Raw genomic sequence first — 16,917 nt, 5'->3', positions numbered from 1 at the left:
GTCATAATTCTAGTTACTATCTCAAAATATTGTCATAGCACTAACCAAGTTTCGCCTCTTCAAGATTTATAAAAAGGACTTTTGGATAAATACCAGTTTCTGAACTGGGTAAGGATTCTAATAGAAAACCTCATGACTTCACAAAGGTTAACAAAAGACTGAATGAACTGGTGAATATGCTTATAACTTTTATGGTTTCTATCTGAAAAATTACTGATTTGAATCTGTGTTTTCCAAGTGTAAGAAAAAAAAAACCTTCCTCTCACACTAATTAACACAGTAATTTTGTAAAATTATATTTTAGAAACAAATTGAAACATTTATCTTTTCTCTCTATCTGAACCCTCCAGAGATTGGGAGCTCTTAGTTTCCAGTAACTTTATCAGATAAAAGTTCAATCTGAGACTCTAAAAAGTCTCAGCAAAGCAAAAAAGTCTATCATCAATTTTGGTTACATAAGTCAGCAGACAAGTTTATTGAGACCAGACCTATATTACAAACCAGTCATAGTTTGGTTATATTTGGTAAAAATGACAGTGATTTTAGGGAGAAAAAGATGTTTCAATGAATGTTAAATTTCAGCTTGTTAATGGAGGTCTGTATCTACTAAGACTCATTTCCTGTATATTTCTTTGCTGTTAGGGTATATTAATGTAAAATTTAATTGAATTATTAAAGGACACTCTAGGGTTGTTTCTGAAGCTTATCTCAGTAATCTGTCTTTTGGATGAAGATCAGATGCCTCACACATGACCTGCAATCAAGATGAAAGAAGACAAAATTTAAGGAACTGTCTCCAACCTGGGAGGACCTTTCTATCAGGTACTCTTCACTAGCTCATGCCCCGTGAAACTGAAGGGAAATTGACTCTCCGGTTAACTCCCACTTCCAAAGGCCCCTAAGCGGACTGGTCTACAGAGGGGCCTGCTGACCTCAAACGCACCTTAAACAAAGCTCAAACAGAGGAAACTATAATACATGAGGATGAGAAGAAGGCAACATCACAAGTAGACTGCTTGCCCAAGATGCTGATCTGACTTTTACAATCATTTATCATGTATTCTTGATTTCTTGGACCTAAGACTATCGATCACATGTTTTCTATCATGGACACGATTCTATGCCAGTTTAAAACTCAATCCAATTGTTGCGTTGTGGCCAAATACCTGTGCCTAGTACTTCTGGGTTACCTTGGTGGATTTCTGTTCTCTAGGGCTGATTGGATACCCCCTAGGAAATTTATTTTAGATGAGTGTTCAGTCCTGTTCTATCTATTCATGATTTTACTGGATGAGATCCTCTCACATGGCCAATTAATAATACCTGCTCTGATGCTGTCCATAGATTTACGTTTTCTCTTAGGGTAATTCAAACTCAAGCAGAGTGACAAGCTAAGTCTCAATAAAAAAAATTAACCTCTCATCTATTAAAAGGAAAACTCTCACAATTATAGGGTGGATCTACATGGTTAACGGGAATGGTTAAATCACACTAAAAATTATCAACCTGGTAATTATGAGACAAGGCTGGGTGCTTTATGAACTATGCCTATTATTACTCTTAGAGAGAGTGATTGGTGTGGAACTCAGTGGATTTGTGGCACTAATTTATGGCCTGACATCTACAGGGATGGATACAAAGGTGTAGCCTGGGATTCCCATGAATTTAAGGTCATACATGTTAACAAATTAGAGGTAACCCCAACCAATCTACCATTGGTATGATCCCAGTGGGTCAAAGATTTGTATTCTACTGGCATGACCATTTAGCAGCTTGTGTGTTGTGTGTTGTGTGTGTGCCCTTTCAATGAGGTTGGAGAATGTAATTGACCATATCAAAGCCTTAACTTTCATAAGCTTTAAATGCTAGTAACCTGGCTATGAGCCTATTGAATTCTGAGATCTCTATGATGAGAAAGGCAGTGCTACACAACTGCAAGGCCCTTGACACCTTACAGCATTTGGGGAAGATACCTGTGCTATAATTCAAAGTGAATGCTATATTTTCATACTTGGTAAATACTTTAATGTAACACATTTCATAAGCCACATGAAAAAACATATTTCTGCTTTAAGTGACCCATTCCCTAGTCTTGATGATTTTTAAAGAAAAAAAATTGGTTTGGTGTGGGAGTCTCATGGCTAAAATATTTACTTTTAATTCCACTAATGTTATTCGCTAAACCATTTGTATGTTGCTTGCTTCACAAGATTATTATTTCTTATATTACCAAGTGTATGACTGAGCCTCCAATGAAAATGATGACTAGACTTGAAGCAGTTGATCAAATGTATAGCTCAATAAATGATCAATGATTGTAATAGTGTAACTCTAGGTATGAAAAGATGCAATGAGAGGGAATACTTTCCTGGACCATAACTAGAAGACAGCTGTCCAGAGATCTTTGACTATTAAGACCTAGTCCAGTAGTAGCACATTGAGTGTCTTATCAGCAAAAACCTTCTTCAGAACTGGGAATGAGCCTCCCCAGCAACATGGGACAAAATGGTCATGAAATGCCCCCCAAAGTATGGTCGGATTTATGACCACAAGGGGGCTGTGTCAACTACAAATTGGCACTTATCAAGAGCACTGCCAATGACTGAACAACAAAGGCATTTGCCATCTGCATCTACAGAGACAGAACCCCATGCTGCTATACCTGTTGACCTTCAACAATCCCTGAGGGAGTTCAGGGTGGAGTGAGGCATTCTGTGCTCCAGGGAATCTGGTGAGACAGGTCTTCAGATAGTTGGATGTTTTTAGGAACAGATTTTATGATCTCAATCCTTGCATCTCCTCATATCTAGAGAAGCACTAAATCCCTTCATAGTGACCTCAGATCCTTATGACTCACAAAAACCTTTTGAAAAAGGGGGGTTCATGGCATAGAACTCCCTTCACCAAAACCTTATATATTGACTTTCCCCCACGGCCCCTTTGGAGCAGTCTCTGAGAGCTATCTGAGATGCTGCCTCCTGGGCTGCAGTCCTCAGTTTGCCCCAGATAAAACTTCACTCACAACTCTCAAGCTGTACATCTTTTTTTCATTGACAATAGCTATTTTAAGTCCTAATACATGATGCTGTCAAAGTGCTGCACTCAATATGTCAGCAAATTTGGAAAACTCTGCAGTGGCTACAGGACTGGAAAAAGTCAGTTTTCATTCCAATCCTAAAGAAAGGCAATGCCAAAGAATGCTCAAAGTACTGCACCATTGCATTCATCTCACACTCTAGCAAAGTAATGCTCAAAATCCTCCAAGCCAGGTTTCAACAGTATATGATGTACAGAGTACAACAACTTTCAGATGTTCAAGCTGGATTTAGAAAAGGCAGAGGAACCAGGGATCAAGTTGCCAACATCTGTTGGATCATAGAAAAAGCAAGAGAGTTCCAGAAAAACATCTACTTATGCTTTATTGACTACACTAAAGCTTTTGACCGTGTGGATCACAACAAACTGTGGAAAATTATTAAAGAGATGGGAATACCAGACTGCCTTACCTGCCTCCTGAGAAATCTGTATGTAGGTCAAGAAGCAACATTTAAAACTGGACATGGAAAAACAGACTGATTCCAAATCGTGAAAGGAGTACATCAAGGCTGTATATTGTCACCCTGCTTATTCAACTTCTATGCAGAGTACATCATGCGAAATGCTGGGCTGGATGAAGCGCAAGCTGGAATCAAGATTGCCGGGAGAAATATCAATAACCTCAGATATGCAGATGACACCACCCTTATGGCAGAAAGTGAAGAAGAACTAAAAAGCCTCTTGATAAAAGTGAAAGGCGAGAGTGAAAATGTTGGCTTAAAGCTCAACATTCAGAAAACTAAGATCATGACATCCAGTCCCATTACTTCATGGCAAATAGATGGGGAAACAATGGAAACAGTTGAGAGATTTTATTTGTCTGGGCTCCAAAATCACTGCAGATGGTGACTGCAGCCATGAAATTAAAAAATGCTTGCTCCTTGGAAGAAAAGCTATGACCAAACTAGATAGCATATTAAAAAGCAGAGAGATTACTTTGCCAACAAACGTCCATCAAGTCAAAGCTATGGTTTTTCTAGTAGTCGTGTATGGATGTGAGAGTTGGACTATAAAGATAGCTGAGTGTCAAAGAACTGAGGCTTTTGAACTGTGGTGTTGGAGAAGACTGTGAGAGTCCCTTGGACAGCAAGGAGAGCCAACCAGTCCATCCTAAAGGAAATCAGTCATGAATATTCATTGGAAGGACTGATGCTGAAGCTCCAATACTTTAGCCACCTGATGCAAAGAACCGACTCATTGATAAAGACCCTGATGCTGGGAAAGATTGAAGGTGGGAGGAGAGGGGGACAACAGAGGATGAGATGGTTGGATGGCATCACCAACTTGATGGACATGAGTTTGAGTAAGCTCCAGGAGTTGGTGATGGACAAGAAGGCCCAGAGTGCTGCAGTCCATGGGGTCACAAAGAGTTTGACACGACTGAGTGACTGAACTGAACTGAATTTCATAGGCTAATGTGATGGACAGGGAAAGCTGGTGTGCTGCAGTCCATGGGGTCTGAATGAACTGAACTGAATGAGTAGGAGGAGTATTCCAGCTATTTTGGGGAAGGGTGGGGATTTCTAGGAATTGGGCCACTGCTCACTTTTTGTCTTTCTGGTGGCCTTGGAACTGTCATGGTGCCCGTGTGTATGTCATTGACCATGCTGATGTGTTACAACAAGCTTATACTGAGGCTCAAGGTCGACTGGAAGTCAACTTATCCACCACCTTGAATCTAGTTGGTTTTCAATCAGTTTATGTCATGTTCTTGGGCTCTGTCATTCTTTTAAAGGTTGTGCCCTGCCCCCTACCCTCCTGTTTCAAAATCAGTTCTCAAACCTTTTTCTCAATCTTCAGTTCTTAACTGGGGATTGGAGATAAGGGTGGTGGGGGCGACTGTAAAGAGAAGCTTTCAGCATCTTCTGGACTTATTGGAAAAATAGGAATTCTTCCTCCTCCCAGGAAACACTTTCTTAAAGTCCTCCCTTTCCCTCCTCCCCCACCCTTTCTCCCACAACTTCCCCTGCAGCAATTCAGGCTACAATTGTCAGAGCACAATAAGGCTGAAGCTAGAGAAGGGTCATGCAAAGGCTGTGCTAGATGCATACAATTAGAATATCTACATGGGAGGCAGAGTCAGGGAATGTGAATGTATAAAAAAATCTCCAGGTAATTCTTATTTGCAAGCTATAGTGGAAGACATTGTACCACACCATAAAAAGCTTGGCAGCAAAGTAGAAAGTCAACTATTTAGTTTAATGAAAATAATTGTTGGAAATATGATTACTGAATTAAAAGCAAAATCCAAAGCCAAATCTTAAAAAAGAACATTTATATAATAAATTGACTTGCCTGGTGGCTCAGAGGGTAAGGAGTCTGCCTGCAATGCAGGAGACCTGGGATTCATCCCTGGTTTGGGAAGATCCCCTGGAGAAGGAAATGGCAACCCACTCCAGTATTCTTGCCTGGAAAATCCCATGGATGGAGAAGTTTTATGACCCTAGATTACATTAGTAAAGATGAGAATTTGTGGATGTAAATGTAAAACAAGACAACCAAAAATAAAGCCTATTAATTCTTAAATGGGTGATATAAAATATTACTCATTTGCTCTTCATTTTGACAACCAAAGAAGCATGGTTTAAGGGTTACATCGAATGAACTTAAAGGCAATCACTACTAGAATTAAGAACCACGTTTCAAATTATCACCAAAGAAAACAATGCAAGTGAGAAGAAAATGTAGAAAATATAGCAAATGAGCCAAAAAGAGAGTATGAAAAAGATTCCAGAAATAGGAGCAAATGCATCAATTCTTATGCTAATTGTGAATGGTTTACACTCTGTAATAAAGTCTTCCTCAGACTAGGCTAAAAACAAAATATGATTATGTACTGCTTATAAAAGACAACCTGAAATGTAGTTACACACGGTTAAATTAAAAGGGTTAATGAAGACATCAATCAAAAGTGGGCAAAAGAAAGTAAACAAGTGGGACCCGATTAAACTTAAAAGCTGTGACCAACCTACATAGCATATTACAAAGCAGAGAGATTACTTTGCCAACAAAGGTCCATCTAGTCAAAGCTATGGTTTATCCAGTGGTCATGTATGGATGTGAGAGTTGGACTATAAAGAAAGCTGAGTGCCAAAGAATTGATGCTTTTGCACTGTGGTGTTGAAGAAGACTCTGGAATGTTCCTTGGACCACAAGGAGATCCAACCAGTCAATCCTAAAGGAAATCAGTCCTGAATCTTCATTGGGAGGACTGATGTTGAAGCTGAAACTCCAATATTTTGGCCACCTGATGCAAAGAACCGACTCATTGGAAGAGACCTTGATGCTGGGAAAGACTGAAGGCAGGAGAAGAAGGGGATGACATAGGATGAGATGGTTGGATCGCATCACCAACTCAATGGATATGAGTTTGAGTAAACTCCAGGAGTTGGTGATAGGCAGGGAGGCCTAGTGTGCTGCAGTCCATGGGGTTGCAAAGAGTCAGACATGACTCAGCAACTGAACATAACTGATGCAGAGAATAAGAAGTTGAATCAGGGAAGCATTCTGGAGATTATTGAACCTTAAACTGTCATCCATCACATAAGGAAAAGACATTTGAGGAGGTGAACTTTCTAGTACACCATTCAGATTACTAGGAATGATTCAACTCAACATTTTGACAACACTATATTTTAATAAAAATAAAGAAATTCTTCACTTCTGCATTTAGTAATGGTATTTTAATGGTATTGGTAATTAACAGATCATAGTCACTATGGCTAAAGTTATAAGATACAAGCTTTAAAATAACTATGATTACTACTTTCATGTAGTTTAAGAACGAGACAAGAAATTTAGGCAAAGAACTGTAAAAATTATTAACTAAAAAACTGAAGAGGGAAGCACTTCTAAAAGGGTGAAGTGAATGCCTAAAAAAAATCTGGAGGACCAAAAAAATGCACTGATTAAAAAAAAAAAAGTCAAGATATTCTGAACTCTGGAAGTTAAAGAAAGTTTTAGAACAATCATGAAAAATGTTTATTGAAGAAAAGTGGCTCAATCTCAGCAAGCTTTGTGGTATTTTAACTTATCCATCCCCTTCTTCCCTGTTCTTTGGTAACCTTGAAAACCAACAGCCTTGGACCTACAGCAGCTGTGAAAACCAGCAAACAAACCACCACAGGATGGGCAGAATAGGTTTGGAGTTCTACAAATGCCATATTCTCAAGTGTTACTATTTGAGCTGACAGCTTCCTTAAAAGCCCAATTCTCAGGGTCTGTCTTTATTTGGCCTGGTGTAGACTTCACTCTGGGTGAGCAGCCCAATGCCTAGGGCATGTGTCTAAAACAAATGGGGGCTGGATTTCCCTGGTGGTCCAGGGGCTAAGACTCCACACTCTCAATGCAGGGGGCCAATCCCCAGTGGGGGAACTAGATCTCACCTGAGGAAACTAAGATCCAAGATTTCAAGTGCCACAACTAAGTCCTGATGCAGCCAAATAAATAAATATTAAAAAAAAAAAAGTTATTAAAAACTCAGGCTCCAGAGTCCCGCGTTTGAATTTCAGTTCTTCCACCTCTCGGCTGTGGCTCTGGACAACTCATTGACCCTCTGTATGCCCCCACACTCTCATCTGTGAAATGGGATTGTGCGGGAGTGTAAATGAGTTTGCAAAGGACTTACAAAAGTGACTAGCACTTAGTAAGTCCTCAGTACACCTGAGTGACAGTTACACGGGACCTTACTCTTTGAATTCTAGTTACACTTCAGGTAACCTAACAAAAGAAAAGCACAAGCAGGGAGTCTGCATGTTCTCCACATGTGGTACACGTTCTGCTGCGTCGATTTGGGGGTTCATGCTGGTAGTAAGTCCAAGCTGTTGACAGACTTTTCAAACATCTCACTGAAGGTCACCAAATGTAAAAAACCACCGAAAAGGATTCTAACAACTTCATTTAGACTTTCTACATCCCATAATATTGTGAATGCTACTGCTAAGTTGCTTTAGTTGTGTCCAACTCTGTGTGACCCCAGAGACGGCAGCCCACCAGGCTCCACGGTCCCTGGGATTCTCCAGGCAAGAACACTGGAGTGGGTTGCCATTTCCTTCTCCAATGCATGAAAGTGAAAATTGAAAAACAAGTCACTCAGTCGTGTCCAACTCTTCACGACCCCATGGACTGCAGCCTACCAGGCTCCTCCGTCCACGGGAGTTTCCAGGCAAAAGTACTGGAGTGGGGTGCCATTGCCTTCTCCGAATATTGTGAATAGAAGTGTGTAAACTCCATTTTCATTACCCAGTGGTTTGTGGTGAAGATTGAAGTGGACTCAAGTAGCAAAAGCACTAAGAGGCTCTGAGAATTCTGACATTCCCTCTCTCTTCACTTTCTGGATGTGGATTTGGGTTTCTTTTCTCAAGTGACCTGGGTGGTGAATAGATTGTCCCAAGAGTATGAGGCATTTCTGTTCATGGTGTTCCCTGCTGCTCTTTTTCTAGGAAATCTACTTGTGTTCTAAGAAGATGACTGCATTCACCTCTGCCCTCAAGCAAGTCATTGAAAAGCTGAGCTAAGGCCAAAGTGTCTCCAAAACAGTTTTATAGACATTCAGATGCATAAAACACTCAGAAAGTACCGAAAAGTCTTAGAAACAATCGATGGACACTATGCCCATCTAATGTAATTCACTCCATGTGCAGGCATATTTACAGCACAACAATACCTCAACCTGACTTCTTAGGCAATGAGGAAACTTACAACCCATAATTTCTGAAAAATTGGAGCTAGTTCCTTTGGGTGCCCAAATCTCTCTCATTTTAACCCTTTTACTTAAAAAACAAAGAAAGAAATGATTCTGAAGTGTGATCTACACTGGCTGCTTTCTTTAAAAGAATATGGAAAATGATTTCATCAAGGGGGACATCATCTCCGGCCTCTCACTACTAAGACTCAGCCTGAGTGCATCTCCCTCCCTTAGGGGCAGGCTCCACTTAAATCCTCCCGTGTCCCAGATGGAGATGCCACCAAGCACACAATCCCTTAGAGAACCAGCCCCCACAGCACCATCTCTCAGATCCCGCTCCAGTTAGTCCTGGAGTCCCGTTGATTTTATCATATGACTGTTTCTCCATTTCTAGCTGTCCTCCAATGGCCCCATTTCCGGAGTTCACCACCCCCTCTACCTGGACTACTGGCAAAGTCACCTCTCTCCTCTGCACTAACTGATGGTCCATGTGATATATCTGCTCCTGTCACATTGTCTGAAAGTCTTTCCATGGCTTCCAGTTGCCTTAAGGATAAAGCCCAAGCTTGAGAAGAGATATATGACACCCTCGGTGACACAGACTCCGAGTCTCAAACGTTTCCTCTGCTTCTGCTGCTAAGTCACTTCAGTCGTGTCCGACTCTGTGAGACCCCATAGACGGCAGCCCACCAGGCTCCTCTGTCCCTCAGTTTCTCCAGGCAAGAATACTGGAATGGGTTGCCATGTCCTTCTCCAATGCATGCTAAGTCGCTTCAGTCGTGTCCAACTCTGTGCGACCCTATGGACAGCAGCCTACCAGGCTCCTCTGTCCATGGGATTCTGTAGGCAAGAATACTGGAGTGGGTTGCCATTTCCTTCTCCAACTTTTCCTCTAACCTTCTCTATGTCTGCTGATGCTCTGACTAAATACAGCGCTTCTTAAATTCTTGCATACAGGAGCCTTCAAGCCTCGCTCCTCCTATTTCCTGGACCTGGAATACCATTCCTCCTCCTCTTGGCCTCCTCTCCCTTTAGGATACAGCTGAGGCTCATGTCCCTTCTTTCAGAAAGTCTTCCTCCTTCCCTGCCCATGCTTGCTGGTTGAGATGGACACTCCTCCTTAGAGGTCCCATGGTGCCCTGTGCCTATGTAGGGGTCAAAGACCATGCTTAATTTAATCACATGGTGATACAGTTCCAGAGAAGAGCAAGAATAGATAAGAAGGCCTTCTTAGATGAACAATGCACAGTAGTAGAGGAAAACATGAGAATGGGAAAGACTAGACATTTCTTCAAGAAAATTGGAGATATCGAGGGAACATTCCATGCAAGAATGGGCACTATAAAGGACAAAAACGGTAAGGAACTAACAGAAGCAGAAGAGATTAACAAGAGCTGGCAAGAATACACAGAAGAATTGTACAAAAAGGGTCTTAACCGGCCAGATAACCACAATGGTGTGGTCAGTCACCTAAGAGCCAGATATCTTGGAGTGTGAAATCACGTAGGCCTTAGGAAGCATTACTATGAATAAAGCTAGTGGAGGTGATGGAATTCCAACTGAACTAGTTAAAATACTAAAAGGCGATGCTGTTAAAGTGCTCCATATGTCAGCAAATTTGGAAAGCTCAGCAGTGGCCACAGGACTGGAAAAGGTCAGTTTTCATTCCAATAGCAAAGAAGGGCAATGCCAAAGAATGTTCAAACTCCTGTATAATTCTGCTTGTTTCATGTGCTAGTAAGGTTATGCTCGAGATCCTTCAAGCTAGGCTTCAGCAGTATTTGAACTGAGAATTCCAGATACACAAGCTGGATTCAGAAAAGGTAGTGGAACCAGAGATCAAATTGCCAACATCCGTTGGACCATAGAGAAAGGAAGGGAATTCTAGAAAAACATCTGCTTCATTGACTATGCTAAAGCCTTTAACTGTGTGGATCACAAGAACCTGGAAAATTCTTGAAGAGATGGGAATACCAAGACCACCTTTCCTGTCTCCTGAGGAACCAGGTCAAGAAGCAACAATTAGAACTGTACATGGAACAATGTACATGTTCGAAGGGGTGTGACTGCTGAGGAACTGCCTTCTGAACCCTCACAGGGACTTGTTGCAGCTCTTCTGAACAAAAAGGAAGCGCCTAAACATACTGATTTCACAAAGAGCAGAAGTATGAACCAAAGGATGTTTTACAAGTTAGAGGTAGGGATGGAATGGAAGAGCTTTTGGGTGGTGTTGGGCTGCACCCCGCAGGCCTATAGTCCCTAAATGTACCCAGCTTCAAGACCAAAGAAACAGCCCGGAGTGCATGATGGAGACATCATGGTTTAATGGATGGGGGAGCCTACCTGCTTGAAGCAAGGTCCTGGGGGAACACCCCACCGTGTGGGGTGATGGGAGGCAGGGCATGGTGGCAGGCTTCACTCCTCCGGGGAGGGGGAGGGTGCCTGTTACAGCCAAAATTGACATCAAGTGGGCTTATAAGTTACCAGGGAAACCAGTAGGGGGAGGGGGCCTCTCCTCGTAACCCTTTTGATAAGAATAATCACCAGCTGGGGTCTGGGGAAAGTACTAGGAAGGTGAGTCGTGTGAGTAGGGTGCAGGGGCAGCAGGCACTGGTCAGGCAGGGCAGGGACAGACAGCAGGACCACAGGGATCTAGAGGGGCCTGACCATACACTCCTCTCCAACACACCCCACATGACCCAGACAATCTTGGCCAGCCCCTCTTCTGTGATATTGCTGGGGTCAGGTTTGTAGAGGGGACACTTCCACCAGATACCACAAATACAATACAGACAGGCCACCCCTGCTGGACACAAACCCAGAGTCACCCCCCTGGGAGGAGTAGGCCCCTGGCTCTAAGAGAAACATTTCACTGGCTTAGTCTTCTCAGCTGTCATGGCACAGGTCTGCACCCCCATGTTATGCTCAGTGCCATTAGGGGTGAACCCATTAGGTCTTTCAAAATAAAAACCAGTTAATCCCATTATTTCCAGTAGTCATGTACGGATGTGAGAGTTGGACTATAAAGAAAGCTGAGCACCAAAGAATCGATGCTTTTTGAACTGTGGTGTTGCAGAAGACTCTGGAGAGTTCCTTGGACAGCAAGGAGATCCAACCAGTCCATCCTAAAGGAAATCAGTCCTGAATATTCATTGCAAGGACTGATGCTGAAGCTGAAACTCCAATGCTTTGGCCACCTGATGCAAAGAACTGACACATTGGAAAAGACCCTGATGCTGGGAAAGATCGAAGGCAGGAGGAGAAGGGGATGACAGAGGATGAGATGGTTGGATGGCATCACCGACTCAATGGACATGAGTTTGAGTAGGCTCCGGGAGTTGGTGATGGACAGGGAGGCCTGGTGTGCTGCAGTCCATGGGGTCGCAGAGTCGGACATGACTGAGCAACTGAACTGAATGCCATTAGGTGGAACTGTGTATCCAGAAGCCAGCCTATTCCATTCCACACAACAGAGGCCAGGGGGCTCATGGGCTGTCAGCTGTACAGTGACATTTACCTACAGGGTCCTTCTGATGTATTGGCACATGGAACCAGAAAACGGTGAGTCTCCGCCTCCCCTCCACTTTCAGTAGTTCCTACATTGTCACATTAGCCACGTCAATGTTCCACGGAAGTCCTGAGGAGGACAACAGCAGCATCTCATTGATCACCCACAATCAGACATATCTTGCAGTAAGGCCAGTGTTGCTGCTCCATCTACAAACAGATTTCCTCCCTCAGACAAGGGAGAAAATGTAAGACATCTAACAGGCACAACACAGGGGAGATGATGACCAGAAAGCATAATACAAGCAGTAAGCACATTCTAAGATAAACCACACCTGCCTGTGAATTTTGTCCTCGTCTGGAACACAGTGCAGAAAACTCAACTGTTCAATGATACAAGAACATGTCTAAAATCACACATACAGTGGTCACCTAGTTCTACGTTGGATGTATAAACCACAACTATTCTGTTTTGACTTTCAAAATGATTCCTTCCTCAATGGCCAAAGCAGATGTACAATGCATATCTGAACGATGACAGAACGGTTGCTCTGGTCAGTAAAATTTATGTGAAACCATGTGTAAACCAGAATGACTCCCCCTGCCCAATATGTGCAGATTTTTCGATCAGTTCCCCTTTTGATGTCACATCTTCCAAATCAGAAAGCAGTGATGATCAAAATACCCATCCCTTGATGCTGGGGTGCTGGCTCCTACCCCAGGTTACCCCAGGTTCAGATTATGTCCCTCAGTGCGAGGTCTCCTCTGTATTTCGCTAGTTATTCATGTTGCAGGAAAATTACTCAGATCTCATGAGGAGGCTCAGAGGTATGTTGATGAGGAAACACTTTCTTTTTATCACTGAGAACCAACATGTTATCACTTATACCCAATTGTCACACAAGCATGTACATGTGCTTTTAACAGAAGACTTAAAGCAATGTTGCACTTCATGAGCAGTTATATTCTGTGACAATTTCACTAGACCATTTTCTTTCCAGAACATCAGGCCAAATTATTCTTAACACAATAACCTTCATAGACACAGACCTCAATTAACAGAACTAGAATTTAACATCCACTAAAATATAATATTCAGAGAAGGCAATGGCAACCCACTCCAGGACTCTTGCCTGGAAAATCCCATGGACAGAGGAGCCTGGTAGGCTGCAGTCAATGGCTTTGCAAAGCGTCAGATACGACTGAATGAGTTCACTTTCATCTTTTACTTTCCTGCATTGGAGAAGGAAATGGCAACCCACTCCAGCGGTCTTCCCTGGAGAATCCCAGGGATGGCAGAGCCTGGTGGGCTGCCGTCTATGGGGTCGCACAGAGTCAGACATGACTGAAGCAACTTAGCAGCAACAGCAGCAAAATATGATATTGCTCTAAAATTACCCTCATCTCCACCAAACAGCCAAATCAAGACTAATTTGCAAAATAAGTCTGGTCAACTGACCATATATGCGCCTCTAAAATGGACAGAGGAGCCTGGTGGGCTACAGTCCATGGGGTCAGAAAGAGTGAGACACGACTAAGTGACTAACACACAGGCATTAGGCCTGCATAATTCCCACGTTACTTTTAGGTAGGGCTTCCCTGATGGCTCAGATGGTAAAGAATTTGCGCATAACACAGGAGTTCCCTGGGTCAGGAAGATTCCCTGGAAAAGGGAATGGCAACTCACTCCAGTATTCTTGCCTGGAGAATTAAATGGAAAGAGGAGCCTGGTGGGCCACACTCCATGGGGTCACAAAGAGTCAGACACAACTGAGCGACTAAGCACACAGGACACAAAGTGGCTGTGGTGGAACTCTTCAGAAGACTCAGACCAAATTCCCCAAAAGCCTCTCAATGCCAAAGAATGCTCAAACGGCCACACAATTGCAGTCATTTCACATGCTAGTAAAGTAATGCTCAAAATTCTCCAAGCCAGGCTTCAGGAATACATGAACCATGAACTTCCAGATGTTCAAGCTGGTTTTAGAAAAGGGAGAGGAACCAGAAATCAAACTGCCAACATCCACTGGATCATCGAATAAGCAAGACATTTCCAGAAAAACATCTATTTCTGCTATATTGACTATACCAAAGACTTTGGCTATGTGGATCACAATAAACTGTGGAAAATTCCGAAAGAGATGGGAACACCAGACCACCTGACCTGCCTCTTGAGAAACCTGTATGCAGGTTAGGAAGCAACAGTTAGAACTGGACATGGAACAACAGACTGGTTCCAAATAGGAAAAGGAGTACGTCAAGGCTGTATATTGTCACCCTGCTTATTTAACTTATATGCAGAGTACATCATGAGAAACGCTGGGCTGGATGAAGCATAAGCTGGAATCAAGATTGCCAGGAGAAATATCAATAACCTCAGATATGCAGATGACACCACCCTTATGGCAGAAAGTGAAGAGGAACTAAAAATCCTCTTGATGAAAGTAAAAGAGGAGAGCAAAAAGGTTGGATTAAAACTCAACATTCAGAAAACCAAGATCATGGCATCTAGTCCCATCATTTCATGGCAAATAGATGGGGAAACAGTGGAAACAGTGGCTGATTTTATTTTTGGGGGGCTCCACAATCACTGCATATGGTGACTACAGCCACGAAATTAAAAGATGCTTGTTCCTTAGAAGAAAAGTTATGACAAACCTAGACAGCATATTAAAAAGCAGAGACATTACTTTGCCAACAAAGGTCCGTCTAGTCAAGGCTATGGTTTTTCCAGTAGTCATGTATGGATGTAAGAGTTGGACTATAAAGAAAGCTGAGCGCCAAAGAATTGATGCTTTTGAACTGTGGTGTTAGGGAAGACTCTTGAGAGTCCCTTGTACTGCAAGGAGATCCAACCAGTTCATCCTAAAGGAGATCAGCCCTGGGTGTTCGTTGGAAGGACTGATGTTGAGGCTGAAACACCAATAATTTGGCCACCTGATGTGAAGAGCTGACTCATTGGAAAAGACAGTGATGCTGGGAAAGATAGAGGGCAGGAGGAGAAGGGGACAACAGAGGATGTGATGGCTGGATGGCATCACCATCTCAATGGACATGATTTTTGGTAAACTCTGGGAGTTGGTGATGGACAGGGAGGCCTGGCATGCTACAGTTCATGGAGTCGCAAAGAGTCAGACACGACTGAGAGACTGAACTGAACTGAATAATCTTAACCCTTAAAAACCTTAATGTCTGGCAAAAAAAAAAACAAATAAGCAAGTAATTATGCATTTCCTGCTTGGAAAATTTAAGCTTTGGTCTTCTCTCCACAGCAGGCAAAGGTAGGTACACAGATGCACCCAGCCAATTAATGTTCTAATAGTTTATCCTATTTGAAATGACTCCGATTGTCCAGGAATTCTCTTCATTTGAAGTAGTTTAGTTTCAAGTAACCAAAATCTGGAGAGACTACCATAGAGAGACATTCACAAAATATAATTATTCCTAATAGAGTTTACCTGAAAGGTCTTTTTGTTTCCCCTTTACTCTTAGAGCTCATACAAGATTGAAGTTCCAGAGAGCCCAGGTAGGTTATTTATATCTCAAAGGCATCAGAGAAATACCAATTCCTTCTAGAAAGCTAGCTTAATCAATTGCAAGAGGCTCGCTTTGATAAACAGCAAAGCCATTAGAGGCCATTGTTGCCCAGAGGCACCTCCATCGAGCAAGGACAGCAACCACAGGGCCCCACAGGCTAGTGGACAGCCACCTTGGGGTTTCCCAGTGACTTGCAGGGTCACTCCTGGAACTTTTGGGCCCCACAAGTGAGCCGGCACCCTGCAAATTTCCATTCTCTGTCCTGTATTTCCCAACGACTCAGTGCTCACGGGAGTTTCCTCAGTCTCCAGGGTACTGGCCCACCAATTTGGGGGCTGCACTCCTGCACTTGCCCAGCTTCGCGACTAAAGAAAGAGATAGGAGTTGGCGACAGAGATGACATGGTTGAATGGCTGGGGGAGCCTACCTGTCTGAAGCAAGGGCCTGGAACAACACCCCACCTTGTGCAGTGACAGACAGTGGACAGAACATGGCAGCCGGCAGGGCGTGGGGTGTGTGGTGGGGGTGGGGCGTAGTGAGGTGGGCGGGGAGGTTACAGGTTATAAGGGCATTGACTTCAGGTGGGCTCATCAGTCACCAGGGAAGCTAGCAAAGAGGCACGCCCCTCATTGCACCTTGGAAGAGAACAGTCACCAGCTGGGGCCTGGGGCAAATGGGTAGGGAGTTCAGACCTCTGCCTGAGATACAGGTGAAGCAGGCCCTGGTTGGGCAGGGGATGGACAGAGAGCAAGGGCACAGCCATCTTGAAGGGCCTGACCATACAGGTGGACAAAGGGCTGGATGCCTCGTGGTTGCCTTGGATTCCAGCCACGACCCCCAGTTAGTAGCACTAGGCAAGGATTTAGGAGGAAGCTTTAGAGGCACCACCTGCTAGTGCTCCCAAGTTTGTTAGAGCTGGACAGTGTCCTAGAGATCAGTGACAACAGCTGGCTTCTCAGGGCCTATTGACAGATACAAGAACTGACGTGCAGATATGTGAAGTGTCTGAGGTCAGACAGCTGGTGGGGCAGAGCTGGGCCCAGGATCGAGGACATCATTTCTTAAAGCAGTGGTTCTCAACCTTGGCTGCA

The 16,917-nt window shown here is 43.3% G+C and overlaps 1 long non-coding RNA gene across 1 annotated transcript in view; it reads right to left on the bottom strand.

The window, feature by feature from the left end:
* Nucleotides 1-470: 470 nt before the first annotated feature.
* LOC129639322 (uncharacterized) overlaps nt 471-16,917 on the bottom strand; it is a 64,018-nt gene continuing 47,571 nt past the window's right edge. The window contains exon 5 of the long non-coding RNA XR_008708335.1: nt 471-754. This is a non-coding gene — a long non-coding RNA (uncharacterized LOC129639322). The remainder of the gene's footprint in view (nt 755-16,917) is intronic.

This window comes from Bubalus kerabau, chromosome X (genome assembly GCF_029407905.1).
Source record: "Bubalus kerabau isolate K-KA32 ecotype Philippines breed swamp buffalo chromosome X, PCC_UOA_SB_1v2, whole genome shotgun sequence".
NCBI classification, from domain to species: domain Eukaryota; kingdom Metazoa; phylum Chordata; class Mammalia; order Artiodactyla; family Bovidae; genus Bubalus; species Bubalus kerabau.
This window is presented reverse-complemented; position numbering and strand designations above follow the sequence as displayed.